Consider the following 15,964-nt stretch of genomic DNA (forward strand, 5'->3'; position numbering starts at 1 on the left):
GCTACATAAGACTTTTAGTGGCTTCCTCCTCCAGGCTTCTGAATAGACCCTTTCAGCACTATGCAAGCTAGACATTAAATAGAAATCTTTATTAGTAATGGGTTGCATTCTTCATGTCTTGTGATAATATTGTTTGTTGTCTTCATCAAAATAGTCTTGTCATCAAGTTCCATTGGGTACAAGAGCAATAACAAAAACCTGTTTTGTTTAGAGATGTTTTATGTGATGGCTTTGACCAGTAACTCAGCAAGTATATGTCATATCTGGCACGAAGTATGTTTCCATCTATTCATTTATGGTTTCTAGGGAAGAATATTGTTCATATATACATATTATATTAAAACCCTCAGATTCTTCATACTATTTATCATATCCTTGTTAAATAACTAGCTGACTTTTAAGCTTATGTATGGCTCAGATCTATTTTTCTGAGACACAATTTTTCCTTTGAGAAAGAAAACAATTTTGGCCTGCTCTTTGGTACTTATTCTATGCTTACATATTAAGTTTATATTTGGTGTTAGACATTATTAATTATGCTTTTGACAGCTGGGTATAAGGTTTATAGAATTTTATATTTGATTTGGTCCCAGCTACTTTAACTGTATTTTAATTAGATTTTTAAATATTTTAAGCTTATTTAGAAAAGTCTTAGAGGGTTATTACTCTACATTTTTGTTTAATTCCCCTTCTATTGAATGTGCCATGAGCTCTCAATGAACATCTGAAGTATTCTGGGAAACTTTTTACTTTAATTTGTTATTAGTCACATTAATCATAAGGGATTTCCTACTCATTGGTGATGATTGGCATTTTCCAATTTATTGTTTCCTTATTTCTTAGTATAGAGCCCAATGAATTTTTACCACACACATGAACAAATGGACTATTATGCATATTTTCTGCAAACTTATCCAATATTCTGTTTCACAAATTAAACTTATGGCCTCTTTTTTAAGCAAATACTTATTTATATCCCCTCAACTAGGAGAAAGCAATGTGCTCAGTTCAGCATCTCATTACAAGCATGAAGACCAGGCACATAAAGAAGGAACTGGATAGCGGTAAGAAAAGGAGAAAAATGCAAAGTTTAAATCATTTGATTCTGCTTTCTTAGCTTAACAAAATAGAAAATTAATTTGAATAGTTTTCTCTTTTTTTCCCAATTACTGATAAAATAATTTTCATTTAAACTCTATTGGCTATAGGCAAAGTGTTTTCATTAATGATTTTCTGAAGTAAATTTCTATTTGTTATTTTTAAATACAGTTGGTAACTTGGGAAATCTTTACCTTTGAGTCTTTGTATAATTTCTTGAAAGTGTTAAGGCTATATATTGATGTGCATATTTCCATTATATGTGCATATAATTTCTTAGCTATTTCTCTGTTTAATACCTTTATTTTAAATGTGAATGTATTAGTGGAAGATTGCTAGGTTAATAAAAATAACTCATTAAGCTATTAATTATGGTATATTTATTCCTGTTTTAAGAAATTGTTTTTATAGCAGGATCATCAAGATGTTATCTCATGCATTCTTCTCAAAAACACAGTTTTAGTATTTAAATTCAAATTTCCAATATACCTAAATTCATCTAAGTGAATTATACAATTAAATAGGATTATGATTATTTTATATTCTATCATATGGTATTATCTACTAAGAAAATCACTGCTGTGTTACAGACACCACTACCATAAATTAACTCTTTAAGTGCAGTCAGACTGCTTATGATCTTTTTCTTTCCCTCTGACTCATTTATCTATTAAATTCAAATGTAGTATATACTAAATGTTATTATTTAATAACTGATAATATAAAAATCTCATCCAATTTTTATTGATTTTTAAAAATCATTTTTAATATTATGTTTATAATAATATCATGTCCCCATTTCATTTTCTCCCTTTAAAGCCTTTCACATATTCTTTCTTGAGCTTTTTTAAATTCATGGACTCTTTTTTCTCTAATATATATATATATAGCATAAATAATTAAAATATAACCTGCTCAGTCTGAATAATGTTAATTGTATGGATGTTGCAGTGACTGAATTTGGTAGTGGATACCTGATTAATGATTTCCCCCAAAAGGAAAACTACTTGTCCCATATCAGCAATCCTAACTACCTCTAGTTCTTTGTGTATGTTTGAAGACTTCTTGACTTCCCCTTTCGTGTTAGCATGCTTTTGTGTTGATTTAATTTTTAATTTATATATGAAGTAACACACAACCTTTTGAAATTCACGTACCTTCTTTTTATTTTTAAGGCACTCCTTATCTGTCCCCTTTTGCTGTTCCCTCACCTGTTCTCTTCCAAACATAGTATTCTTTTTCCCTCTCTCATCAACTGTGCTCTCTTACTTATTGTTCTCCTTCCCTGTGAAGTCTCTTTTCCCTCTACATGATGCTCCTTCCAATCTCATGACTATTACCACAATTGCTTCCCAACTATTAAGCGTGAACAACAATTATAATTAAGATAAGCAAGGGGGAATGAATATTTAGTATTTTTCTTTTTGAGATGGCTTTACTTCATTCAACACAATATTTTTTAGATCCAATCATTTTCCTTCAATTTGGTAATGCATTTTCCATTAAAACTGAATAATATCCCATTCTGTATGTATATCCCATTTTATTTCATTTACATATAAGATGATTCCACCTTTCCTTGTTTCCTCTCATTGAATCAGTTAAAGTATCTTTTCATGTGTAATAGTTCAAGCAATATTCAATTATATTTCAGAAAATTCAGTAAAAGGAATCATTGTGGGAATTCAAACTAAAATGCTAATTTTATTAAGTTTAAAATTTACTTTTTTATTTAGTCAAAGAGTGTTGTAATATTCCATGTCACATTTTAAGTATACTTTGAGCAGTGTTCCAATTTTTACTATACTGCTAAAAACATCATTGATTCAGAAACTAGTTTTGTTATTCAGTACATTGCAATTTCTATAAGTACAGACAAATCAGCTCTTTGCCAAGTTCAAAATACATATAATTGAGAAATAAAACAGTACTCTTTCAATTGTTCTATGCTTTGTAAATCCTACAGGAAATGGTCTTTCCTATTTTCTACTTATTGTTCAAGGACCTGTGTGAAATCCTGCATGGATCATTAGCTATAACCCAAAGTTTCTTCTGGAGGAAGAAAATCACTTACTGCATATCACTCTCCATTTCACTTCCTGCAGGTGTAGCTCCTCTTTCTCACTGGAGCACCTTTCACTCCTCAGTTTTCATATAAGAATCTTCTGAAACAGACCATTGGCTGAACTCTCAGAAGCCTAATGTTTTTCACTTGACAGTTAGATAGCTGAATTTAAAATTCATTTTTACTACTACTATCATCAGAAATCTGTTATTCTCAACATTGATATTTATCTTACTCACATGAAATTAAAAGAACAAAATCCCTTGTGGGTGATGTAAAGAATAGAGGATGATGTAAAGAACAGAGGATGATTGTTTGTATGATAACCACAAATAACAGAATGCTAGGAATTGCCTCCTGTGACATTCATTCTATGACTGTCAAACTGAAGCTTCTATATATGGTCAAACAAATATTCACAAGGTACTTCGATGGACTGATGGGAATGTAAAACACGATAGGCAAGGAAAGCGCTCCTGAAATTATTGGCAAGGGAGAGTTGGAAGGAAGAAATACATGAGGAGATACCTTATAGAAATAATACAGATTCAAGTACAAGAAAATTAAAACATAGAAAAGTAGATGAAAATACACTGGGGAAATAATGAGCCTGACAGGTTTGAAAACCATCTGAACTATACTGGGGTAAGAGCTGCCGTGTGGAGATAGCTATAAAATTAGGTTAGTGACATGGGCTAAGACCAATAATGAAGCTGGCGAGAGAAAACCTCTGGTGGATTCAAAATAAATCCTTAATTCTATGGAGTTTATTATTTACGTAGTATATAATCAAAAGAGCTGTAAAGGTCATGTCATATTTTGAATAGATTTTAAATAATTTTTCAAAATTACATTATACCGATAAAAATGTTGTTACTTCAAACCAAGCTGTGTTATTTACTACATAGCAATGACATTAAGGACATAACAAAACAACACTATTTCAAGTCCAAAAGAATCTATAACCCTTGTAAAAATCACTGTATTATTAGCTTGATTTACACTTAAAAGTTTTCCAGTTTGATAATTTATTTGTAAAACAGATACTAATGTCTGATTGTCAATCTTGATTCTCATTTAATTCATTAGTTTATACCATATAAATAAACACTCACTAGATATCTATCTATCTATCTATCTATCTATCTATCTATCTATCTATCCATCCATCTATCCATCTATCTATATGTTCCTATACTGAGAAGTCAATTTTTCAATGTCATTTTAATATACCTTCGTTCTTAGACATCAAGCATACAATTGTAATTTAAAGGAAATTATATTATTCCATATAGTGGATATTCAATAATCTAATTGGTAAGAACTCCTAATGAACTTTAGGAATATTACTTACTGTTCTATATACATTGCTAAAGCCACAGATTATTTAACCTTCATTTTTATCTTTATTCAATAGTGTAGTTAATTACAATATTACCGTATCTAGCCTAAAACATATTCTACACTAATATGTACTAAAATTTACAATATAAAGTTTGCCTTAAAACAATTATCCAAGAACTTAGAAGAGTCCAAATATTGTAAATAGACCCAGCATGCTCTAATTTTGTAATTAACAATGAATCAAAAGAAGCTTTTAACTTCTGTGGCATGTCTGTTCTTAATAAACCTCATGCTGCTTAATGCTTAAATTTCTATTGTCCTCTTAATATGTTTATAGATTTTGATAGAAGCAAATATAATAGCATGTTTGAGGGATAATCATTTGAATAACATTTATAAAGAATTGTTCCAAAATTACTCACTTTTTGTTCAATAGTGCTGTTTAACTTTCTAAGCTCAGCTCCTCCATGCCTTCAGAGAAGAAAGAAGGAAAATTCTGTTCATGAATCCTGGAATAATTTTAACATGTATTTCCCCTCACAATGTACTGATGGATTTAGCATATGTTCTAATATTCCAGACTTTTGCTCATAGACATACTGGCCACTGGTTAATTTTTTGTTCATTTGCTTGTTTTTATTGTTGTATTGATTTACTCATTTTTACTCATACTACTTTCCCATTGTAAACATTTTGGTGATACAATGATGTCACTCTGCCACTAAACTGCATCTAATTCTATCAAGTTTTAAAATGCATACAACAATAACTATAATATTGTAGTTAAATTTTCTTGGTAAGAAAATAATAGATACCACAATGATGTATTTAGGCAGAATTAAAATAGTTTAGGAAATGCTAGCTCTGTTTTAAAGATGTTTGCTTGTTTGTTTGTTTGTTTGCATATCTGTTTTTTTCCTACAGGCAAATATATGTACCATGTGTGTTTCCAGAGGGAGTCAGAAGAAGATATTGGATTTCCTGGAAATAAGTAATGAGGGGTTGTGTGCACCCATGTGGATGCCGGAAATATAACCCGGGTCTTCTGTAAGAACTGCAAATGCTCTTAGTGACCACTTTGGAGTCTCTTCTGCACCTTATCCACTCATTTTTCTATAGTTTATCTTTTTCAAGGTTTGACTGCTTCTTGTTGTAAAACAAAAAATTATTGTCACAAATATGTGCTCCTCCTGTCCTTTCTGAAATGGAGAGCATGGTGTGATAAAATGGAAAATATCTGGGTGAATTTCCTAGATCATAGTTATAGAACTTATTCCTACAGGCAGTTAAAAAAAAAAAATCTCTTCTTGCATTACCATCTTGTTCCCTACAAGGCAAGGAATGTGATGGGCACTTTGTGAAAAGAACTTCCCAGCAAGATGCTTTGTGTACTTTCCAGTTTAATGGTTGAAGAAATAGAAGCTATGCCTGCTTTCTATGTGCAAAGCAATGCTTTGTATATTCTGATATTTTGCAGAAGGCCTTTTTTTGTGAGACAATGTAGAGATATATTCATCTACCTTTTAAAATATAACCTATTCCTAAGGTTTATCACTATATACATAGAACAGTGCATCATTCAACCCTCATCAGGAACACTTCCTCCAGAAGTTGATAGAAATTAATGCAAAGACTCTCAACTGGTAGCTTTCAGAGAAGAAGATATTGTATAATACTCAGCCCAAAATGGGAGGTATATATCATACTTCTCTACCTCTATGCTCAGGGATTTTCTAGGAACAGATGGTGAAAAGATTTAATGCCCAGATGTAGTGGATAACTTCAAGTGACTAGTGTTTTTTTTTTTCTTTTTTCTTTTTTTTTTTTAACGCAATGAGGAAGTTGCCCACATGAACTCACAGAGATCGTGAAAGCATGATCAAAGACTTAAGCAAGTAAAGGCCAGGCAAAATCCCAAAGTGCTGGGACAATGACATGCAATCTCATACTTAACTGAGGAGTGAAAAGGATGAATAGGGGAGGAGGTGGGGTGAATATGAGAAAAATATATCTCATGAAATTCTCAGACACCTAATAAAATACTGAAAAACCATGTATAGATCAACATAATGAATGTAATACAATGTCATGACATATTATAACTGGCAGCATTTTATTTGTTCTTAGGGCTACCTGGAATAATTACAAATTATATCATGTAAGACAAGGAGTACACACATGATTTACATTTGTAATGTGTTTTTACAAAATAGTACATTTTTTCATTTGCAGCTAAAACTTGCACTTATCATAGTAAATGGTCATGACAAAAATATAAGTGTGTTACTTTGTAATATCCTGAAAACTTATTCTACAGAATATGTCAGCATGGAACACAGTGCCGAGCCATTGCCTTACATCTGCTGATGAGCTAGATTGTACTGAATGACCTCTTCTAGGCTGTGCAATGAGTTGAAAGTTTAACTGAGATTAAGACTTTTGAACGCTGACTTTTATCAGACTTTACTAAGCTTAAAATATCTTTCTCAGCTATTTAGAATAGATTTACTCTGTGTTTTCTGCACTCTCTATGGCTGATTTTAGCAGAATCCAAGAATAAACTTACATTTTCTTACAAGATAATATTTTAATTTTATTAACTTTCTTAATTTTCCAAGAAATACTGAACATACATGGCTTCTGATTTGCATTCCCCATTTTCTTATTACTTTATGAAGCACAAAACTGTCTATGGATTTGTATATAGAAATATAAGCTTTGTTTGATTGTTATGAATTAATTTAAATTTCCACCTGCTGAAATATTAATATGGTTTTGTGATATGCAATATATTCTATATTTTATTCTTTTGAAATATGTTATAAACTTTATTATATAAAAAGCAGAAAAGATGCTTTTTCACGTTGCATACATTACAATGTGAAATAAAATCAGATATGGGGGAGGGATAAAGAGAAAGATTAATGGGAGACAGAATTGGAATTTGGGGGACATGTGGAAACCTAGTGCAGTGGAAACTCCCTGGAATCTACCTGGGTGACCATCGTGAAAACTAGTAATGGAAGATACAGCACCCGAATTGGCCATCGTCAGTAACCAGGAAAGGCTTCCAAAGGTAGAACTGGGACATCAAGCCAGCCACAAAAGCTTGGATCTACAATTTGTAGTGCCTGTGAAATGTGCTGATAAATGGTGGTACAGAACTCGTAGGAGTGGCCAACCAATGACTGGTCCAACTTGAGGCAGAAGGAAGCTATATTCCTGACACTGCCAGATGGGCAGGAGCAGGAGTCCAGAGACTTAAGAGAACCAAACACAACTGGCTCAGAAAATATTTTTTATTTTTTAAAGTATTTTTTAAATTATCTTTTCTCATTTTACATGCCACATCCATTTTCCACTCCCTCATCTCCTCCTGCTCCCTCCAACATTCCCCCTCTAACCCCGCATCCCATCCCCACCCACTCCTCAGAGAGGGTAAGAATTCCCATTGGTAGTTAACAAAGTCAAGCATATTGCTTTGAAGCAGGACCAAACTCTCCCCACTATATCTAGGCTATATGAGACCTTTTAATCAGAGAAACTTTGCACTGGATCATTGCTAATGAAGACTCATAACCATTCAAAGTGATGAGGATAAGTGACTATGAGCATAAATGTGCATAGCCATGCTCAGGGAATATTACAGAATGGATAGGAGAGACAGGTAGAATGTAAAAGCTGGAGGATTAAAAGGATGGTATGAAAAGTTGCCCTACAGAAATGACATGACTATTGCACACACAAAATCACAGCAGCAGTGATTAACAACCCAACTAAACAAGCTCATACCTATTAAATATTTCAACACAGAGACAAGAGAGACTCCTAATGCTTGCTAAAGAGCGATTGCTGCTGAGGGATAGAAAGCCAATTTTCTTCAAGGGGTAACAACTGAGTGATTGTCTTTGTCCCAGTGAACAACACCTTTTTCTCTATTTAACCACTGAGTGGTTGCCTGTGTCCCAGAGGACAACACCTTTTGTCTATTTAACCACTTAGTGGTTGCCTGTGTCCCAGGGGACAACATCTTTTTTCTGTTTACATGGGCAGAACTGAAGCTAGAAGGAAGATATATTGGGGATGAAGTGGCAGTAGGAGGTAGGGATCGGAGGTAGATATGATTATGATACATTGCATACCTGTATGAAAATGATCAAGGAATAAAAATTTTAAAATGCAAAACAAGAAAGATATAAATAAAACTGCATCTGGATGATATGAGTGAAAACATCTAAAATTAGGGAAACATTACTATATATAAGTAATAATTTTGTTAATGTTATGTGAATTAAAATTTTGTAAAATATATGTATTTAAGAATTTTGATAGAATAGTTTATGGATGTGGAAAAGGGAAGGAAAATATTGAAGAGTTTCTTAAATAAGTTGGATAAAAATAGACAAACTTCTCACTTATGAAGTTCTCAAAATTTTGTTAAAATTATAATAGCTGCTTTACCTGATGGATGGCATATATTAAGAAACATTAGCTTGTTCTTCTATGGAAAATGGCAAAATACAAAACAAAGTATGTGATAGATTTTAGGAATCAAATAATAATATGACCCTAAAGTGGACAAAAACTCAAAAATAGTAAGAAAGTTGACTTTTCCCTTTTAACTAATTTGGAAAGTATTTAAGTAAGGAAGAAGAGAGCAGTATTTGTTATTAGAAATAATGAGGGAAAGGGTCACACAAAGGAAAAGTTTTGTTCAGTAAGACACTGAAATATTGGGAGTAGCAATCCTCAGAGATTTAGGACTATCTGGGCCACAATTAATCTAGGCACACATCATTTTGTGGGGGAAGAACAATAACTTATTGAAAAGTGTTGAAGAATATTATTTTAAGGTGTGTTACAGGTTTTTATTTAACCATGTAAAGATGTGATGCTTTTTTTAATGCTGCATTTGTTTAATTGTGTGAAGCTGTGATTCTTTGCCTGTCTAAAACATCTGATGGTCTTTTCCATTCACATGGATATAACTGATTTGACTCATTGGGTTATTACAAAAGTGGGAGGAATTACAGCTAGGGAGAAGATATATTGGGATGAAATGGCAGGGGAGGAAGTTATTATAATAAATCTCTAATAAAGAGATTAATGACCAATAGTGAGGCAGAAGTAAAGATAGGTGGGACTGGTAGGCAGAGAATCTAAACTGAAGGAGAAACCTGGAGAATGAAGGAGGAGCAAGAGAAAGGGGAGGATATCAGGGACAAGCTACCCAGCTACACAGCAAACACTGGGGTAAGAGAAAAGGTAAGATATACAGAAGAATGAAAAGGAAAAAGCCCAGAGGAAAAGCTAGACAGAAGAATTTAATTAAGAAAAGCTGGATTAAAAAAAAGTAAAGCTAAGGGCAGGCATTTATAATGAAGAATAAACCTCCATGTGTGATTTGTTTGGGGACTGGATAGAAGGCCCCCAAAAGAACAAAGAGAAAAGAGTGGAAAGAAGAATGATGGAAAGAAAAGATTGCTAATATCCAAAAGATATTGTAGTAACATCTCAGATAAAAGGGAGGGAAGCGTGGGAGAATCATGAAGAAAATCAAGCATTATTCAAGATAAACTATGAACTTAAAGTGAGATCAAGGCTCTGGAAACAAGAGCTAAATATTTAAAGATTTTTTTCCAGGTTAAAATGATTCTTTAGTAATTTAATTTCACACTTTATAAAATAGCATAATTATTAAAACATAATTATTGAAATTGAAACAGTCTGTGAAAGATAAGGAGAGTCATTAAACTAATGAGGCAAAGAAAGCTTGCAGGCTCAGGGAGCACATGGACCTAACAGTACTCAGGCATCGTAGAAGTTACATGGTATATTATGCTCCTCCCCAGTAGGTTACACAAGCAGCAGCAGGGTATTTGCTAGGAAAAGCAACTTTCTTCATGGGGTTGCCTACAATTTGCATAGAGACACAGAGAGGCATCTACAAGCTAACTTGGATGAGCTATCATGTGATCTTCTGTTGGTATCCTAATAGATGTTTTCCTATGTCTCACCAGATAAAGAGTCTCCATTCATTGTTCCAAAATTCAATGTTCAATATTGAAAAATATCCTAAAGGTGGAGAATTATAAGTTAAAATGAAATTGATTATCGAAAAGAGCCAACTAGTGGAAACAATCTCAAAGTATTTTGTAACAGACTTTTCCTGATACCTCTCTCTCTCTCTCTCTCTCTCTCTCTCTCTCTCTCTCACACACACACACACACACACACACACACACACACACATTCCCACCTCTCAGAAAGTGCAAGGCCAAAGTAATGATTTCACAAGTGTTCAATTTGATGGAGCAAAGAGATTTTTTGTTTTTTATTGGAATAGGAAAAATGTAAATGCAGTTGCATCATCAGAAATCCTACATTAACATGAATAACAACTCTGAAACACCTGCAAGCATGGGATTGTCTATGCTGCTTGAAGGCAATTTTGCAATCCCAATACTTCTTTCTTTGAGTAATGTGACTTGTCTGGGTCTCTACCACCAGCAGCTGATTAGTCTGAAGTCATGTCCCTCAGAACCTTCCAAGTTTCTGTTTTCCCAGACAGGTGACATTTTGTTTACCACCTAAGGCTCATGAGCCTTCTTATCCTCCCTGAATAAAACTTCAATTTGGATGATATTGTTGCAGTTCAGGGCAAAATGCCACATAATTCAATGGAAGTGAATGTCAACGACAAGATACAAACATTTTAACTGTTGAATACGCATCTACTCCATGACTCTTCAAGATAATAAGTGATAATTATCTCTTATAATTTTTTAACTTTTCAAAGATTTCAAATAATATTCTTCCCCTAGATGTAGCACTTTCAATTGTGTTATCATTTCTTATTTATAATACTTAGAAGTAACAATGTGCATTCAGACTAGTTTGTAGTTCATTTAATTATCATTACATTGTCTGGGAAGGTAACATAAGATAGATTCATATACAAAATATATTGGAGGATTTCCCAAGAACATACCCATTTGAAGTATCATCAAATTTAAAAGGGAAAAGAATTGAGCTATAAATTAGTGGAAATTAATATTTTAACCAATCCTGGTTTTGTTTTCTTTTTGTTGGTTTGCTTTTGTTTTTGAGAGGGCATCCCTTTATTGGTATTCAATAGTCTTTTTGTTTGTTTGTTTTAAGTTTTTCAAGACAATGTTTCTATGTGTATCCTTGGCTGTTTTGGAACTCACTCTGTTGACCAGACTGAGCCTGAACTCAGAGAGATCTGACTGCCTGTGCGTCCTGAGTGCTGGGATTAAAGGCATGGGCTACCACTGTTCACATTCAGTAGTGTTTATGAAGAAAAGCATAGAGGACTATTCTTGGTAAGGAAAATTGCCAGGGTGCCCTGGGTCTCACAGTTTAAACAATATATAAGCTTGGAGCAGCCACGTCTTCAGAAGACATGGGAATCAGTGATTCATTTGGTCTTTCACATACCATCAGATTCTAGTCAAGAATTTAAAGGAATTTTTAGTGGATAATAGAAATGTGGGATTGTGCTTTAGCAATAAGACAAAAGGGGGCAGAAAAGCCTTTAGTTTATCCCAATAAACTTCTAAGTTTTTAAGAAATAGAAAGGTAAATTGTTGAATAACACATAATTCAATTATAAGAGCTGGGCAGTGGTGGCAGAATCACCAGCACTGTGGAGGCAGAATCAAACAGATCTCTGTGAGTTCAAGGCCAGCCTGATCTCTAAACTAAAACAGTCTCCAAAGCAACACAGAGAAAACCTGTCTCAAAAAACAAAAACAAAAAAATCAATTATAAAAAACAAGCAGATGTCAACTGATGTGGGAGTGACTTCTTTATCTATCTGTTGCTTTCATTGGTTAATTAATAAAGAAAACTGCTTGGCCTGATAGGGCAGAAATTCGGTAGGCGGAGTAGACAGAACAGAATTCTGGGAGAAAGAAAGCTGAGTCAGGCAGTCGCCATGATTCTCTCACTCCAGACAGACGCAGGTTAAGATCTTTCCTGGTAAGCCAGCTTGTGGTGCTACACAGAATATTAGAAATGAGTTAGATCTATATGTAAGAGCTAGCCAATAAGAGGCTGGAACTAATGGTCCAAGCAGTGTTCAAAAGAATACAGTTTCCGTGTAATTATTTCAGGTAAAGCTAGCCGGGTGGCGGGACGCAGCCCACCGCTCCATATTCAACAGTCAACAGAATAAGGAAGACTAGAGAGCTTTCAGGGAGCTTCTAGTTATTAACCAGACAAGAAATGCAATGCCTTCTCCATGGCAGAGTCTTCTGTGAAGACTGTCTTTCAGCATCACATTCTGAGTTTGGAGCCTTTGACTCACTAGCAAATTTCTTAAGAGTCTATTGAAAAGGAAGCTGACACCCTATTATCACTTAATTTGAACTGAAAATTTCTGTTCTTTCTTCTCCATCATATAAATAATAAATTTATTTTAAATGATGTAAGAGGTTGAGTTCGGTGAACTTCCGTTTCATAAGTAATAAAAATTACAAATTGTCACTCACATTTCTCAAGAAGACAGATATATCAAATATAAAAGTGCTTCCTTGATTTTAGAGAGATGTGTAGGAATTGTCAGATGATTCCAAAATTCTGACTTTCATTCTTTAACATACCATGAATAGATCTAGGCTTTCATTGATAACTTGATATACGATAGTTTCCACTCAATCACTTTAAGGCTGCTATAGTAAAATAACCTCAAGACTCAATGAGCCTATACAAAACTCATTTTTTTTCAAATATCTGCATGCACAGAAAATGTAAGAACCAATCAAATAATGTCTACAGTAGTAACTTTAGTACCACGCCATCCTTTGCTGTCCATCTCAGTACTTCATGGTGTCATTTCTTCTTTACTGAAAATAGATTCTTCTCTCATACATCTTGACTACAGTTTCACCCCCACTACCCACAGGCTCCCTCCACCTCCTCTCTCTTACAGATCTACTCCCCTCTGTTTCCTCTTCAGAAAGAGCAGGTCTCCAAAAAGATAACCAAACAGGCAAAAACAAGATACAGTAAGACAAGGCAAAACCCTCATATCTAGGCTAGACAAGTTACCCCAACCAGAAGAAAAGAGTCTTAAAAGCAGGAAAAAGAGTCAGACTCACCTACTCCCACGGTTAGGAGTCCCACACAAACACCAAACTAACAGCAACAACATATATGCACAGGACCTGCTACAGACCACTAATGATCCTGTGCTTGCCTCTTCAGTCTCTGTGAGACAATGTGAGCCCTGCTTAATTGATTCAGTGGACCATGTTCTTCTCATATCCTCCATCTACTCTAACTTCTATAGTCTTTCTGCTCCTTTTCCCTGTGCTTTTTAGGGTAGAGACCCAAAGGAGACCTTCAGTTTAGACTCTTTTCTCTCTGCATATTATCTGGCTGCTTGTTTCTGCTTCCAAATGCTGTTGGGGAAATTTCTCTGATGAGTACTGGACAAGGTACCAATCTCTGAGTATGTAAGAATATCAATAGGAATCACCTTATAGTTCCTGACCATCCAAGCGATATCCTCAAGTTAAACAGACATTGTTCTCTGCAACCATTGCCCCGGCATATCTTGCAAGCAGGACAGATATTGTAGTTCAAATGTTTTGTGGTTGGGTTGGTGTCAATCCATTTTCAGCCACTTTCAGCATACATTCTCACAACAAAGAGACTAGAACATAGGGATGAAGGCTTCATGAAGGCACTGTCTCAACCTCCTCACATTCAATTGTCTGTGTGGATGATATCCACAGAAGTGGGACCCCACTGTCAGTATGCAGAGGACAACCCTTTTTCTAAAGTTAGCTTGGGTTATTTGGGAATCTCCATGGGTCCTCCATACAAATTCTCAACCTGGTACAACCCATTCCCATGAAAGGAATCCTGACCCGGCTACAAGAGATGTTGTTAAGACTCGTTAACCCCCATCCTAGGAGTCCTCACTTACTTCACCCTCATAGATTCTGATAATTTTACACTGAACTAGGTTTACATCCAAGTAAACTCCAGTTTCAACTGTTTCTCTGCACACTCTGTTGCTCCATCTCTTATTTCCCAAAACCTGATCCCTCCTGCTCCTATTCTCATCTGCAAAATCTATTCTATTTTCAACTTCCCAAGGATAAACATGCTTCTTCCATAGACATCTCCTCTTTCCAAAACTTTGCTTAGTCTATAGACTTTAGGTTAGTAATCATTTACTTAATAACTAATGTCTGCTTACGTAAATACATACCATATTTTTCATTCTGGGTCTGGCTTAACCCACACATGACAATTTCTTTCTTTTAGTTCTATCCATTTGCCTCCAATTTCATGATTCTTTTTTTTACAGTTGAGCTCTATCATGAAAATGTACCAGACTTTCTTTGTTCATTCCTAGTTGAGAAATATTTCCAGTTTCTGGAAAGTGTCCTTAGGGTAAGATGTAGCATTCTTTGGGTATATGCCCAAGTGTGATATTGTGATGTCTGGAGGTAAATCTATTTCCAGTTTTCTGAGGAACTGTCTTGTTGACTTCCACAGTGACTGCAAAAATTTGCAAGCTCATCCGTATTGAAACAGTGTTCCACTTGTGTTTCTTTCACATGTGAGAGTTCTCTATTGGAGAATTCTCTGTTTAGATCAGTATCTTATTTTAAAATTGGATTTATGGTTGTTGTTTTGATATCTAGTTTCTTGAATTCTTTTTATTTTTTTGATATTAGTCCTCTATTGAATATGAAGTTGATAAAAATCTTTTCCCATCTGTAGGCTGGTATTTGTCCAATTGACAGTATCTTTTGCCTTTCAGATGCTTTTCAGTTTCATGAAATCCTATTTTTTAATTGTTTATTGTAGTGCGTATACTATCACTGTCATGTACAGAAAATCATTTCAGGAGCCATTATGCTCAAGACTATCCTCTACTTTTTCTTCTATCAGAATCAGTGCATCTTGTTTTATGCTGATGTTCTGGATCAACTTGGATTTTGGTTGGTGAAGGGAAGAAAGACATGGATCATTTTTCATTTTTCCTCATGCAGATACCCAGTTTAGCCAGCAGCATTAGTTGAAGATGCTGTCTTTTTTACAAGTTTGTATTTCTTGCTTATATGTCAAAAATCGGGTATTCAAAGATGTGTGGGTTTACGTTTGAATGTTCAGTTTGATTCCATTGATCAATGTATCTGTTTCAGGCAAATGACATTCAATTTTTATTGCTATATCTTTAAAGTACAGTTTGAAATCAGAGATTACAACACCTCCAGCAGTTCTTACTTTTTGTTTAAGATTGTCTTTATACACCCTGAGTTTTCTGTTTTTCCATATAAAGCTAAATATTAAATCTGTAAAGAATTGTGTTGGATTTTTGATGGCAATTTCATTGAATATGTGGATTATTTTTGTAGGATGGCCATTTTTACTATTTTAATCCTACTGATCATGAACATTGGAAATCTTTCC

The sequence above is a fragment of the Chionomys nivalis genome, chromosome 6 (genome assembly GCF_950005125.1).
Source record: "Chionomys nivalis chromosome 6, mChiNiv1.1, whole genome shotgun sequence".
In the NCBI taxonomy this organism is placed as follows: domain Eukaryota; kingdom Metazoa; phylum Chordata; class Mammalia; order Rodentia; family Cricetidae; genus Chionomys; species Chionomys nivalis.